General features: G+C 47.5%; 1 protein-coding gene across 2 annotated transcripts in view; it reads right to left on the bottom strand.

The window, feature by feature from the left end:
* Positions 1-13,335, bottom strand: part of LOC133358322 (ATP-dependent translocase ABCB1-like) — a 58,014-nt gene extending 44,679 nt beyond the window's left edge. Inside the window, exon 1 of one of the 2 annotated variants that reach the window (XM_061576582.1) lies at positions 13,239-13,335. The gene's annotated coding sequence lies outside the window, so the exon portion shown is untranslated. Of the gene's footprint in view, positions 1-13,003 lie in introns of both variants that reach the window. The other variant, XM_061576581.1, reaches the window with a different exon arrangement.
* Between the last annotated feature and the right edge of the window lie 2,395 nt (positions 13,336-15,730).

Raw genomic sequence — 15,730 nt, 5'->3', positions numbered from 1 at the left:
ATGCAAGGAAGGAGGCCGCCTAGTAAACATGGAACGTCGCCGGGCCCAAGTCAGGCCTAACGTTTTCAACCACATCCCGACGTTGGCCCAACGTTGACCCAACGTCGGCCCAACGTCGGTATGTGCCTGCCCACCGGGTTGATGCCATCGGTTGTTCACCGCCGGCCCCAAAGCGTCAGAGTTGCGACGGATGAAGAGTGCATTCACGCGCGGCTGGGAACGAGCAAGGTTCATCGTAAGAGGTTATCTATCGTAAGAAGTTATCCATCGTAAGAGGTTATCCATCGTAAGAACAAGGTGATCATCGTAAGAAGTTTCCCCTCGCTCTGTGCGGTGGTAGTCGGCGTAGTAGTAGATTTTTTTCAAAGAATAAAGGGGAGCACGCAGTGAAATTGCGTGGCATCACGGACCACGCGGTCACACCCAACCCACAATGCACTGCACGAGGCGATAGCTGCCTGCCGAGTAGCGTACACACACACATCTATATTGCCAACTATTCAAACTATTTTCTATTATACTTGATACAGATATTTTGCTGTGACGGTTTCACCTGAAGACGGAAGCTTGTGTTGCCTCCGAAACGTCGTGATTTTTATTCTTTTATTTTTATTAATTTTAATTTAATTTTTTACCTACGTGACTTTACCCAAAAAACTAAGAGTATGAATCCTCGCAGTCACGAAAGCTTCAAATCTAGAATTATACAAGGTTTTCGAAAAAGATGGACTCAATTTCAAAGCAGTATATTTCACGATGGCAACATGTTACAATTACACAAAAAGTTACAAACGGTTTAACGAGTTATCAAGTTTTACTAACCATTTTATAAATGTACCCTCCACCTGCTGTACGGACAACATCGAGACGATAGTTGAATTCATCCCAAACGCCTCTCTTCTCACGTTTTCCTCTGAGGTGTGTGGTCGCTCCGTGCTCTTCCCCTTACATCAACAGCCCGTTTCCTCAAATTGTCGGCACCAACGACGAATGCTCTTTGACGTTGGCGGCTCAATGCCAAAACGCCGTTGAAACGCACGCTGCACCGCGATTACGGATTCAGTCTTGCCGAACTGCAGAACACAAAACGCCCCTTGTGTTGTGACTGAGGCTAGGGGCTGTTTGTGCGCTGGGAGAGGCATCTCGCGGTCATCATTTGAAACTCTGTGCCCCGCCCTCTCTCTATGCCCCGCCCTCTCTACGCCCCACCCTTTCAAGTGGTAAGAGTTTCATTCATGGGCGGTTCGTGGTTACAGAGATATAGCGATTTAAAATCGGGTCCATCTTTTTTAAATTTCTTCTTCTTTAGTGCTGCCTAACGGCGTGTGCGACTTCACGATGATATTGGTCCCGGTCTAGCACGGCGTGTAGAGTTTGTGCTGCTGTTGTTTATTGTAGCCATGTTTTGATGTTACTGAGCCATGTCGTTTTTAGCCGTCCTGGTCGTTTTTTCCCTTCGATTTTTCCTTCCAAGATTTGCTTTAATAGCTGGTACTTGTGGTCGTTTCGGGCAATGTGGCCTAGGTAGTAACACTTCCTGCTAATTATGGTCTTCAGCAGTTGCCTGTCAGTGCCCATATCTTGCAGAGCTTGTGTATTGGTGGTTTTGGCTGTCCATGGGATTTTCAGCATCCTTCGATACAGCCACATCTCAAAAGCTTCGAGCCTTTTTGTTGCTGTTGTTGTCAGTGTCCACGTCTCTACTCCGTACAGCAAAATTGACCAGATGTAGCATTTCAGTGTGCACAGTTTCAGTGATGTACTCAAGTTGTGATCTGCAAGGAGTGTTTTCCATTTAATAAATGCTTGCCTTGCTTGTTCAATTCTGCTCTTGATTTCGACTTCATGGTTCAACTGATAGTCAATGATTACACCAAGGTATTTAAATCGGTGTACTTGTTCCAATTTTTCGCTGCCAAGCTTGATTGTTATTTCGCTTGTAGTTCGGCTGACCTTCATAACCTTTGTTATCTTTTTATTAATTCGTAAGCCCCATATTTGACTCTCTGTGGCAATCTCGTCCAAGAATTGTTGTAGGTCTTGTTCCGAATCGGCCAACAGTGCAGTGTCGTTGGCATAACTGATGTTGTTAATGTATTGTCCATTGACTTTAATACCAATGTTTTTATTTGCTAGTGTTCGATCAAAAATCTGCTCCGAGTAGATGTTGAAAAAACTGGGTGAAAGTGGGCAGCCTTGTCGTACACCTTTTTGTATTGGTGTTGGGTCTGTCAATTCGTTGTCATATCGGAGTTGGGCTGTTTGCTTCCAATAAAGAGCAATGATGAAGTTGATGTCGTTTTTATCTAGTCCCAGTTGTTTTAATAGAGCTGCTAGTCGGTCGTGGTCTACTGAGTCAAAGGCTTTCTCGTAATCTATGATGCAGACGTACACTTCTTTCTGATGTTCGTAGCATCGCTGTAGTAGTATCTGTAGACAGAAGATTGCTTCTCTTGTGCCTAGTCCTTTGCAGAAGCCAAACTGTGTGTTCTTCAATTCATTTTCGCATGTGGAACGTATGCGCTGTTGGATCACCTTCAGGAAGACTTTCAGCACGTGGCTCATCAAGCTTATCAGTCTGTAGTCCTCGCATTTGCGGCTTGTTGCTTTCTTTGGTATGGCCACAAAGATGGATTGTAGCCAGTCGGATGGAATTTTATTGCCATTGTATATATGATTGTACCAATTAGTCAGTTGTCGTATGTTGTTACTGTCTAATAGTTTGAGCAATTCTACATGGATTGTGACGGGCCCGCACGCTTTGCCTGACTTAGCTGTTTTGATTGCATGTTCTACTTCTGATGTTAAAATGTGTAGAGCGTCTTTCGACATCTGTTGGTCTTTTTCTGCAGGTGTTCTCGCGGCGCCATAGAGCTTGTGTATATAGTTTGTCCAGGTGTAAATATGTTCTTGTTTATTTAGGATTGGTTGGTTGTTGTCCGCATACAAGGTAGCTGTTGGGGCTGGTCTGTAGATGTTACCAGATTCTTTGAGCTTCTTGTTGCCTCCGAAACGTCGTGATTTTTGTTTTATTTTATTTTAATTAATTTTGATGTTTTACCTACGTGACTTTACCGAAAAAACCTAAGAATATACTTCTTGTGCAGAGTCAAATTGTCATGTTTTTTAATTAGTTCTTCAATCTCGGCGCATTGTTCTTCCATCCACTTTTCTTTTGCCTGTCGGATTGCTTCTCTGATCTTCTGTTGCATTGTTTGTACTTCTCCAAGTTGTTATTTTTGTACATTCTTCGTTTGCTCATTAGATCGAGAATACAATGTGTCATCCATCGTTGTTTCTTTTTCAGTGGCCGATGTCCCAGCATGACTTCTGTTGTTTGTGATGCATTGTTTGAACGAGCGCCAGTACTCCTGAACATCTGCTGTTTCTGTTGTTATTGAGCGGATGCTATCGTTGAGATGTTGCTGTACTTGTATTTTATCGGCGCTGTTTTTCAGTTTCTCCAGGTCTGCTCGTCTCGTCTTTGTACATTGGATTGATCGCAATTTGAGTCTTATTGTAGCTGTTACTGGGTTATGATCTGACGATATATCGGCTCCAGGGTAGGTTTTTGCTGTAATCACACTGGACTTAAACCTGATGTTAATTAGGATATTTTTTTTTATCAGGTAAGGCCCACTGAGCTATGTAGCTCTTCTTTCAGAAGCGACCTGGCCACTAACTGATAGCTCAAAGAAGTGGCCCATCATCGTCACGTAGAAATATATTTTGGCAAAATACTCCAAGCGCACGATGTTGATTCTTAATGTGGAGGGGTAAAACCGGAGGTCCCAGAGAAAAAGCGACAAGTACAGGTAGAGACAATGCAAACTCCAAATATACAGCAGCAGGTGTCAGGGTCGGGATCGAACCCACGACCCCCTGTATACCAGGCGATGTAGTTAACATCTCCTAGCCACCGTGATGATGATGAGAGAGAGAGACACGCAAACTCCAAATATGCAGCAGCAGGAGTCAGGGTCGGGATCGAACCCACGACCTCCTGCATACCAGGCGAGGTAGTTAACATCTCCTAGCCACCGTGATGATGATGAGAGAGACACCGCAAACTCCAAATATACAGCAGCAGGCGTCAGCGTCGGGATCGAACCCACGACCTCCTGTATACCAGGCGAGGTAGTTAACATCTCCTAGCCACCATGATGATGAGAGAGACACCCAAATTCCAAATATACAGCAGCAGGCGTCAGGGTCGGGATCGAATCCAAGACCTCCTGTAGACCAGGTGAGGTAGTTAACATCTCCTATCCACTGTGATGATGATGAGAGACACGCAAACTCCAAATATACACCAGCAGGTGTCAGGGTCGGGATCGAACCCACGACCCCCTGTATACCAGGCGATGTAGTTAACATCTCCTAGCCACCGTGATGATGATGAGAGAGAGAGACACGCAAACTCCAAATATGCAGCAGCAGGTGTCAGGGTCGGGATCGAACCCACGACCTCCTGCATACCAGGCGAAGTAGTTAACATCTCCTAGCCACCGTGATGATGAGAGAGACACCCAAATTCCAAATATACAGCAGCAGGCGTCAGGGTCGGGATCGAATCCAAGACCTCCTGTAGACCAGGTGAGGTAGTTAACATCTCCTATCCACTGTGATGATGATGAGAGACACGCAAACTCCAAATATACACCAGCAGGTGTCAGGGTCGGGATCGAACCCACGACCTCCTGCATACCAGGCGAGGTAGTTAACATCTCCTAGCCACCGTGATGATGAGAGAGAGAGACACACAAACTCCAAATATACAGCAGCAGGTGTCAGGGTCGGGATCGAACCCACGACCTCCTGCATACCAGGCGAGGTAGTTAACATCTCCTAGCCACCGTGATGATGATGAGAGAGAGACACGCAAACTCCAAATATACAGCAGCAGGTGTCAGGGTCGGGATCGAACCCACGACCTCCTGTAGACCAGGCGAGGTAGTTAACATCTCCTAGCCACCGTGATGATGAGAGAGACACCCAAATTCCAAATATACAGCAGCAGGCGTCAGGGTCGGGATCGAATCCAAGACCTCCTGTAGACCAGGTGAGGTAGTTAACATCTCCTATCCACTGTGATGATGATGAGAGACACGCAAACTCCAAATATACACCAGCAGGTGTCAGGGTCGGGATCGAACCCACGACCTCCTGCATACCAGGCGAGGTAGTTAACATCTCCTAGCCACCGTGGTGATGATGATGAGAGAGAGACACGCAAACTCCAAATATACAGCAGCAGGTGTCAGGGTCGGGATCGAACCCACGACCTCCTGTATACCAGGCGAGGTAGTTAACATCTCCTAGCCACCGTGATGATGATGATGAGAGAGAGACACGCAAACTCCAAATATACAGCAGCAGGTGTCAGGGTCGGGATCGAACCCACGACCTCCTGTAGACCAGGCGAGGTAGTTAACATCTCCTAGCCACCGTGATGATGAGAGAGACACCCAAATTCCAAATATACAGCAGCAGGCGTCAGGGTCGGGATCGAATCCAAGACCTCCTGTAGACCAGGTGAGGTAGTTAACATCTCCTATCCACTGTGATGATGATGAGAGACACGCAAACTCCAAATATACAGCAGCAGGTGTCAGGGTCGGGATCGAACCCACGACCTCCTGTAGACCAGGCGAGGTAGTTAACATTTCGCCACTGCGGGGGCCATTATTTATGCATGTAGAACTTGTTTTGCACTGTACGTGGCCAACAGCGCTAATTGGAAGTGCGGGATACAAGGATGGTGACGATGATGATGATGGTGGCGATGATGATGGTAATGATGACGATGGTAACGATGATGGTAACTATGATGATAACGATGACTGTAATGGTGATGATGGTAACGATGATGATGGTAACGATGATGGTAACTATGATGGTAACGATGACTGTAATGATGATGATGGTAACGATGATGGTGTAACAATGATTGTAGTGATGATGATGATGATGATGGTAACGATGATGGTGTAACAATGATTGTAGTGGTGATGATGATGGTAATGATGATGGTGTAACAATAATTGTAGTGGTGATGATGATGATGGTAATGATGATGGTGTAACAATGATTGTAGTGGTGATGATGATGATGATGGTAACGATGATGGTGTAACAATGATTGTAGTGGTGATGATGATGATGGTAACGATGAAGGTGTAACAATGATTGTAGTGGTGATGATGATGATGGTAATGATGAAGGTGTAACAATGATTGTAGTGGTGATGATGATGATGATGATAATGATGATGGTGTAACGATGATTGTAGTGGTGATGATGATGATGGTAATGATGATGGTGTAACAATGATTGTAGTGGTGATGATGATGATGGTAATGATGGTGTAACAATGATTGTAGTGGTGATGATGATGATGGTAATGATGATGGTGTAACAATGATTGTAGTGGTGATGATGATGATGGTAATGATGAAGGTGTAACAATGATTGTAGTGGTGATGATGATGGTGTAACAATGATTGTAGTGATTATGATGATGATGGTAATGATGATGGTGTAACAATGATTGTAGTGGTGATGATGATGGTAATGATGATGGTGTAACAATGATTGTAGTGGTGATGATGATGGTAATGATGATGGTAACAATGATTGTAGTGGTGATAATGATGATGGTAATGATGATGGTAACAATGATTGTAGTGGTGATGATGATGGTAATGATGATGGTAACAATGATTGTAGTGGTGATAATGATGATGACGTTGGTGTACAGTAAAGACGGAGGTAGCCGCGTCACTTGACCCCTATACACACGTGACCCCTCTACACACGTGACCCCTCTACACACGTGACCCCTCTACACACGTAACCCCTCTACACACGTGACCTCTCTACACACGTGACCCCTCTACACACGTGACCCCTCTACACACGTAACCCCTCTACACACGTGACCCCTCTACACACGTGACCAGACACCTTGCGCCAATATATCAAAGGGACGACATCAACAAAAGACAAAGATCCCCCGCGTAGCCTCAGCAGACTGTTGGGGCAAGTGCTGTGTTAGCGAGCACCTATTGAAGGCCGGCATGGCACACGAGGGGGTTTTGGTGGCCAGCACCACGCCCGGCCGCCTTTGTCTCCCCGGTGCCGATGTTTACTACACATCGCAACCAGGTACTCATTTGAGGCCGAGTCGACCTAGGGGAGGAGGCCCAGGACCGGTTCAGAGAATCGTCACCGGTGTTGGTTTGGGGCCGTCCATAAATGACGTCACGCGATTTAGGATAATTTTTGACTCCCCCCCCCTCCCCCATCGTCAAACGGCGTCACAAAAAGTCAGACCCCCCCCCCTCAAATATGACGTCACAAAGCTCTGCCCCCCCAAAAAAATAAAACATGCTTCAAATCGCTTTAAACGATTGTCATCGTAGTGCGTATTTAATGTGGCGCTGCACTCTGCTGTTCTAGGGGAAAACATTTATTACAAAGTCTATTTAATTAAGTAGAACGTGTTGTCTACATTTATTTAAAGTTGCAGCATTTTGATGTGACGTCACATTTCTCAAACACCGCCCCCCGCCCCTGTCACACATCGTCACAAATATCTGACCCCCCCCCTCTTCCTCTCGGTGCGTGACGTCATTTATGGACGGCCCTTTACCGTGAGCGGGAATCGAACTCGGGTCACCGGGTTCGTAGCAGACCGACAGCTCGCGTGATGGTGCCAGGAAGACGACTCATCACAAAAAAAAAAATCTTAAAATAACAAATCCTGCCAATCACCTAGAGGGCAACTTAGTTTATTTCTAAACTCCCACCCGTAAAAACCCCAGCAGTGCCTCCTTAACCTTAGAGGTTATTGGGGTGGGGGGGGGGGGAGATTGCGTAAATATAGTAAATATAAGTGTGTCGTTAAACCCGCCACCGCCCGACAAAGCCCAGTTGAATTTCGATTTGAAGCTTCTTTCGTGACTGCAGGGATTCATCTTCTTGGTTATTTCGGTAAATTCACGTAGAAGGGAAATAATAAAATAATAAAACTAAAACATTTTTAAATAATTCTCACGACGTTTCGGCCACAACGCAAGCAGCCGTCCTCAGGTGAAGAACAGGTCTGTCGGAAAGACAGCGTCTCATTCAGACAGCGTCTCATTCAGACGCTGTCTTTCCGACAGACCTGTTCTTCACCTGAGGACGGCTGCTTGCGTTGTGGCCGAAACGTCGTGAGAATTATTTTATTATGTTTTAGTTTTATTATTTTATTATTTCCCTTCTACGTGACTTTACCGAAATAACCAAGAAGATGAATCCCTGCAGTCACGAAAGCTTTAAATGCTCAAAAGTTTGTTTGGTAAAAATAGAAAAGTCTTTCCGAGTTGCTGCTCCACGTTTCAGCTTGGTCTCATCCCCCCGCCCCCCACTCTACTTCCATTATTCAACCAAAACACAAGTCAAGTTCCTGGTAAGCTCCAACATATCCCCGACGCCTCGTGCTACCACCGAAAGTTTCCATTGCAGACCCGCCCATCTGTGATATCAACAGCTTCGTAGCTCATCAGATTCCTCCATGCAGTCTAAATCAAGATGCTGATGCTCGATTCGCGTGCGTTCATGCCACTAAACTATAGGCGCGGCCGTGCGCCTGTACCTAACGTTCCAAATGACACTTTGCAACCTGCGTTTCGTTTAACACCCGTTTAATATTACTCGTTTGTGAGTCGTGACGAATCCCTTAGGGACCCAGCTGCTGTATAGGCAAAGACAAAGATCCCCTGTATAGCCTTAACAGACTGTCGGGGCAAGTGCTGTTAGCGAGCTGTATAGGCACTCCTCTACTGACGAACAATCGACTTACGAACTTTCAGAGGTACGGACAAACCCGTCCGTATGTCCAGTTGCCTGTTCGGACCGAGAGTCGCAAGTTATAGATGGCGGTGGTGGCATCTACATCTGCTGAACGTGAAGAACCAGTGGCATCTACATCTGCTGAACGTGATGAACCAGTGGCATCTACGTCTGCAGAACGTGAAGAACCAGTGGCATCTACATCTGCTGAACGTGATGAACCAGTGGCATCTACGTCTGCAGAACGTGATGAACCAGTGGCATCTACGTCTGCAGAACGTGATGAACCAGTGGCATCTACGTCTGCTGAACGTGATGCACCAGTGGCATCTACATCTGCTGAACGTGATGAACCAGTGGCATCTACATCTGCTGAACGTGATGAACCAGTGGCATATACATCTGCTGAACGTGATGAACCAGTGGCATCTACATCTGCTGAACGTGATGAACCAGTGGCATCTACGTCTGCAGAACGTGAATAACCAGTGGCATCTACATATACAGAACATGAAGAACCAGTGGCATCTACATATACAGAACATGAAGAACCAGTGGCATCTACATATACAGAACATGAAGAACCAGTGACATCTACATATACAGAACATGAAGAACCAGTGACATCTACATATACAGAACATGAAGAACCAGTGGCATCTACATATACAGAACGTGAAGAACCAGTGACATCTACATATACAGAACATGAAAAACCAGTGACATCTACATATACAGAACATGAAGAACCAGTGGCATCTACATATACAGAACATGAAGAACCAGTGGCATCTACATATACAGAACATGAAAACCAGTGACATCTACATATACAGAACATGAAGAACCAGTGGCATCTACATATACAGAACATGAAGAACCAGTGGCATCTACATATACAGAACATGAAAAACCAGTGACATCTACATATACAGAACATGAAGAACCAGTGGCATCTACATATACAGAACATGAAGAACCAGTGGTATCTACATATACAGAACATGAAAAACCAGTGACATCTACATATACAGAACATGAAGAACCAGTGGCATCTACATATACAGAACATGAAGAACCAGTGGCATCTACATATACAGAACATGAAAAACCAGTGACATCTACATATACAGAACATGAAGAACCAGTGGCATCTACATATACAGAACATGAAGAACCAGTGGCATCTACATATACAGAACATGAAGAACCAGTGGCATCTACATATACAGAACGTGAAGAACCAGTGACATCTACATATACAGAACATGAAAAACCAGTGACATCTACATATACAGAACATGAAGAACCAGTGGCATCTACATATACAGAACATGAAGAACCAGTGGCATCTACATATACAGAACATGAAAAACCAGTGACATCTACATATACAGAACATGAAGAACCAGTGGCATCTACATATACAGAACATGAAGAACCAGTGGTATCTACATATACAGAACATGAAGAACCAGTGGCATCTAAATATACAGAACGTGAAGAACCAGTGGCATCTACATATACAGAACATGAAAAACCAGTGACATCTACATATACAGAACATGAAGAACCAGTGGCATCTACATATACAGAACATGAAGAACCAGTGGCATCTACATATACAGAACATGAAGAACCAGTGGCATCTACATATACAGAACATGAAGAACCAGTGGCATCTACATATACAGAACATGAAGAACCAGTGGCATCTACAGAACATGAATAACTAGTGGCATCTACATATACAGAACGTGATGAACCAGTGGCATCTACATATACAGAACGTGAAGAACCAGTGACATCTACATATACAGAACATGAAGAACCAGTGGCATCTACATATACAGAACATAAAGAACCAGTGGCATCTACATATACAGAACATGAAGAACCAGTGACATCTACATATACAGAACATGAAGAACCAGTGACATCTACATATACAGAACATGAAGAACCAGTGGCATCGACATATACAGAACATGAAGAACCAGTGGCATCTACATATACAGAACATGAAGAACCAGTGACATCTACATATACAGAACATGAAGAACCAGTGGTATCTACATATACAGAACGTGATGAACCAGTGGCATCTACGTCTGCAGAACGTGAAGAACCAGTGGCATCTACATATACAGGAGGTTAAGAGGTTATACAACATTTAAAAGCCATTCCCCGTGTTTCGTGTACACGCCGTACATGTTTCGAATCAAGGGGTGTCAAGTGGGACTTACGTGTCTCTCTCTCTCTCTCATCATCACTACGGGAGCTAGGAGATGTTAACTACCTCGCCTGGTATACAAGAGTTCGCGGGTTCGATCCCGACTCCTGACACCTGCTGCTGCATATTTCGAGTTCGCGTGTCTCTCTCGCCGTGGTCACGTGGATCTTTATCCGGGTCATCCGGTTTATCTCCTCCACGGCGTTCCGCGTCTAACACTATTTGCCGACTTGCTGTAAAATCTCCACGTGCCGACGAGGAGTCAATTCGTAGAGCCGCTATCGTTCGTGACAGCCAAACTCGCGTCTGTAAAAGAAGCAGCTTCGTGGGGGGCTTTACCTGGTGAAAAAAAAATTAACCCGTAAAAACAAAGTTTTTCACTATAAATCCTTTATATGCGTGGCGGCTGGAGTCCTCTCGTCCTCTGGCTTGAGATGGCTGCCACCTATATTAAGCAATTGGTAATTAAATATAATGTATTTTTTCCTAAAAAGTGTAAAAATTTTGGAGAAAAAAAATTTCACGAAAATAAATTGTCACGCACAACGAGTCTGTGTGCAAAATGTCAGCTCGATTGGATCACGGGAAGTGGGTTATAAAACGACCGAAAGATTTGCACGGTCGTAAGCAAGCAAGTGAACTTAATATAAAGGATTTAAAAAGTTTATAGTTTACCCTTAAACAACCTCAACCCCTCCCCCCTCCTTCTATCACGAACACGCGATCGACCAATTACAGCCAGCCCTTGAACACCGCCGGGTTGATCTTCTTGGTTCTTTCGGTAAAGTCACGTAGAAGGGAAGACAGCGTCTTCCCGACAGACCTGTTCTCCACCTGAGGACGGCTGCTTGCATTGTGGGCGAAACGTCGTGCGAATTATTGTATTATGTTTAAATTTTTATTACTTTATTATTTCCCTTCTACGTGACTTTACCGAAAGAACCAAGAAGATGAATCCCTGCAGTCACGAACGCTTTAAATCGAAAAATACCGCCGGGTTGATTTCATCTCCATCCGGTCGACGTCTTCCTCCGCTCGCACGCTGCGTTCCCTCCCTTGGGCTTTCGTTCCGTTATTTGTCTCGACCATCGTCCACATCGGCATCACCATCGTCGTCCCGCCCAAGTTCCACTCAAAACTAAAACTATATGCACGATAGCCCCCCCCCACCCCCCTAACTATGGCCGCGTTCTCGAATAAGCCACGTGCCCACCCCCCTCTCAGTGAAAGCCCCAAGCTGACACAGACCCACAGACCTCCCTTCCCCCCGTGGGCTTCACCTCGCGTGCGCGTTCTTTCTGCTCGCTCGGAGTTTCCCCATTTTGAATGCATTTACGAACCGTCTTAGCTGGGACAGCTCCAGGCATGCCAGTCGTTCGCTTGTCCCCACGATTCCCCTACTGTGCCCTGCCAATGTCCGTGCGTGTCAACCAGAGGTCGCAACCGGGTACCCGATACCCGTACCCTACCCGATACCCGGCTACCCGGCCGGGTACAGGTACCCGTTTGCGACCCTGGTGCGGCCGGGGACGGGTACGGGTAGGCCGTGAGTCACTTGTGAGTCACCGTTTGTCACTCATTTCGGGTAGGGTACGGGTAGGATACGGCTACCTGTACCCGCCCGGGTACGGGTAACCATTTGCGACCCTGGTGCGGCCGGGTACGGGTAGGATACGGCTACCTGTACCCGGCCGGGTACAGGTAGCCGTTTGCGACCCTGGTGCGGCTGGGTACGGGTAGGATACGGCTACCTGTACCCGGCCGGGTACAGGTAGCCGTTTGCGACCCTGGTGCGGCTGGGTACGGGTAGGATACGGCTACCTGTACCCGGCCGGGTACAGGTAGCCGTTTGCGACCCTGGTGCGGCCGGGTACGGGTAAGGAATCAAAACCCGTTTGCGACGTCTGGTGTCGACTGCGCAAGTGTGCCTTACCTTTGGTTCCAGAGATCGCTCGCAGTCGGATTCAAGTCGCCCGCGTGCGCGCGCGTGTCTCTCTACACAAGCGGCGTCCGACACGCCGAGTGACACGTCGACCCGAATCGCCGTGGAAAAGTTGTCGAAGCCACCGCGTGGCACCAGGGCGATGCCGAAATAAATGATTCAGCCCAGCGGTTGGCGTCCCACGCATTCGGCTGCCGAGTTAGCAAGCGACACGCTCGCAACTCACTTTTGTTTGCGAAGGGAGCGCCGACTGATCGACCGTCGGCGTTTCTGCTCCAACGTCCGTCTCGCGTGTGAGCTGTGCGTTTGATGTTTTATAGATGGTGGAGGTGAGTCGGTGGGTGGGTGGGTCAGAATGCTTTAAGCATGAGGGACCGCCCCATCACCTCATGCTATATCTGACTTGTTGATGCAACGGCGCTGTAATTCCGGTGGCTACATCCTCTACGATCATTATCACTATCAGTAACAACCATCATCACTATCAGTACAACCACCATCATCATCATCATCGCTACCATCATTATTACTCGTGTCATTGTTATCACCACCACCAACCATCATCATTACCATCATCACCACGACCATCATCATCACTACCATCGTCACTGTTAGTACAACCAAAGCGAACACCACCATCATCGGCACAACTACAAGTATCACAGCCATCATAATCATAACCACCAGCACCACCTCCATCATCATCGTCATCACATCACCACTACCACCAAAACCACCTCCATCATCATCATCAACACCACCACCAACACCACCAAAACCACCTCCTCCATCATCATCACCACCACTTTAATTACTACCAACATCACAACCACTTTCATCACCACCACCACGAGTACAACCACACAACAGCAACGTCACCGCCCCTGAGTAGCGGTGACGTCACCACGACGCTTGTACCAGGCTAGGTGCACTTTGAGGCCACGTGAAGTGGTCGAAAGCTCATGGGACAGACCCAGGTGCCATCATCACCATCATCACCGCCGCCACTATCACCACCACCATCATCAGCACGTCTATCAACCACCAACATCAACCAGTCTCATCCGGCAACCAGTCTCAATCCGGGGCACACACAGATAAAGACAAAGATCCCCCGTATAGCCTTAACAGACTGTAGGGACAAGTGCTGTTAGCGAGCACCTATGAAGGCCGGAACGGTACACGAACGAGGGGGTGGGTGGCCAGCACCACGCCCGACCGCCTTTGTCTCCCTAGCGGCGATGTTTACACACCGCACCAGGTACTCATTTGAGGCTGAGTCGACCTAGGGGAGGCCCGGGACCGGTTCAGATAATCGTCACTGGTGTTAGCCGTGAGCGGGAATCGAGACCCGGGTCGCCAGGTTCATAGCGCAGCGCGCTAAACGCTACACTACCGCTCTCTATTATACACACACACACAGATACACACACACAGATACACACACACATACAGACACACACATACAGACACACACATACAGACACACACACACATACAGACACACACATACAGACACACACACAGACACACACACACATACAGACACACACACATACAGACACACACACACATACAGACACACACATACATACACACACACATACAGACACACACATACAGACACACACACACATACAGACACACACACATACAGACACACACACAGACACACACACACATACAGACACACACACACATACAGACACACACACACAGACAGACACACACATACAGTCACACACACACATACAGACACACACACATACAGACACACACACACACAAGAGGCAGACAGAGTAACAATAATGCAAAGCGCCTCGACACGTTCAGAGTACGTTACATTATCGCCACCAAGCAGGCGATTCCCACGTGTAGCTACCCACGATCGTGGCGGTTTGGTGCGGGCCAGGAACCACGGCCCGGCCGCCTTTGTCTCCCCAGACACAAAGGCCGCGATGTGCGCGATGAAAAGGGGGCATCGCGGAAGGCGCCTCTTACTCGTTTTAAGGCTGAGTCGACCGCGGGGCGAAACTGCCAGACCGCTTCGGCAATAATTCCTCGAACGATCGTGGCTTTGCATAGAATGACATGATCCGGCAGCCGCTAGAGGCCGCTACGTCGCGAACGAGGGACAGGCGGGGTGGGTAGGGGGGATGAAAAATCCATACATAACTATACAAAGACAAAGATCCCACCCCCAACCGTATAGCCTCAACAGACTGTTGGGGCAAGTGCTGTTGGTAGCGAGTAGCGCCAATAAAGGCCGGCACACCGCACCGCACCAGAGTAGTCATTTCAGGCTGAGTCGACCTAGGGGGGGGAGAGCCCAGGACCGGTTCAGATAACCTCGCACTCCCCCACCCCCCCTCCCCCACTCATTATCGATAATCGTAGATCAGCGGAACCCCCCCCCCCCCACGACCAACACCGCCACCCCCCATTGAGAGGGCGTGCGAGACGTCTTCAACGGTGACGCATTCCGCACTCGAGGTGCCTCGGGGTGCCGGCAGAGTGGCTCCAGTGACCCCGGGGACCCAGTGCCCCATCTCACCCAGTTCCCCCCCCCTCCCTCGCCGTCGTTCACCCATTGGCGACGATAAACATCTCAGCGCGTGCCGAAGAGATTCCACCGAGTTCATCGGGGGAGGGGGGTGGAGGAGGGGGGGTGGGGGAAGGAGGCTGCTGCTGTTTGCTGCTGCGTGTGTCAGAGTGAGT

Source organism: Lethenteron reissneri, chromosome 61, assembly GCF_015708825.2.
Source record: "Lethenteron reissneri isolate LAM-NWPU_2019-01 chromosome 61, ASM1570882v1, whole genome shotgun sequence".
NCBI classification, from domain to species: domain Eukaryota; kingdom Metazoa; phylum Chordata; class Hyperoartia; order Petromyzontiformes; family Petromyzontidae; genus Lethenteron; species Lethenteron reissneri.
This window is presented reverse-complemented; position numbering and strand designations above follow the sequence as displayed.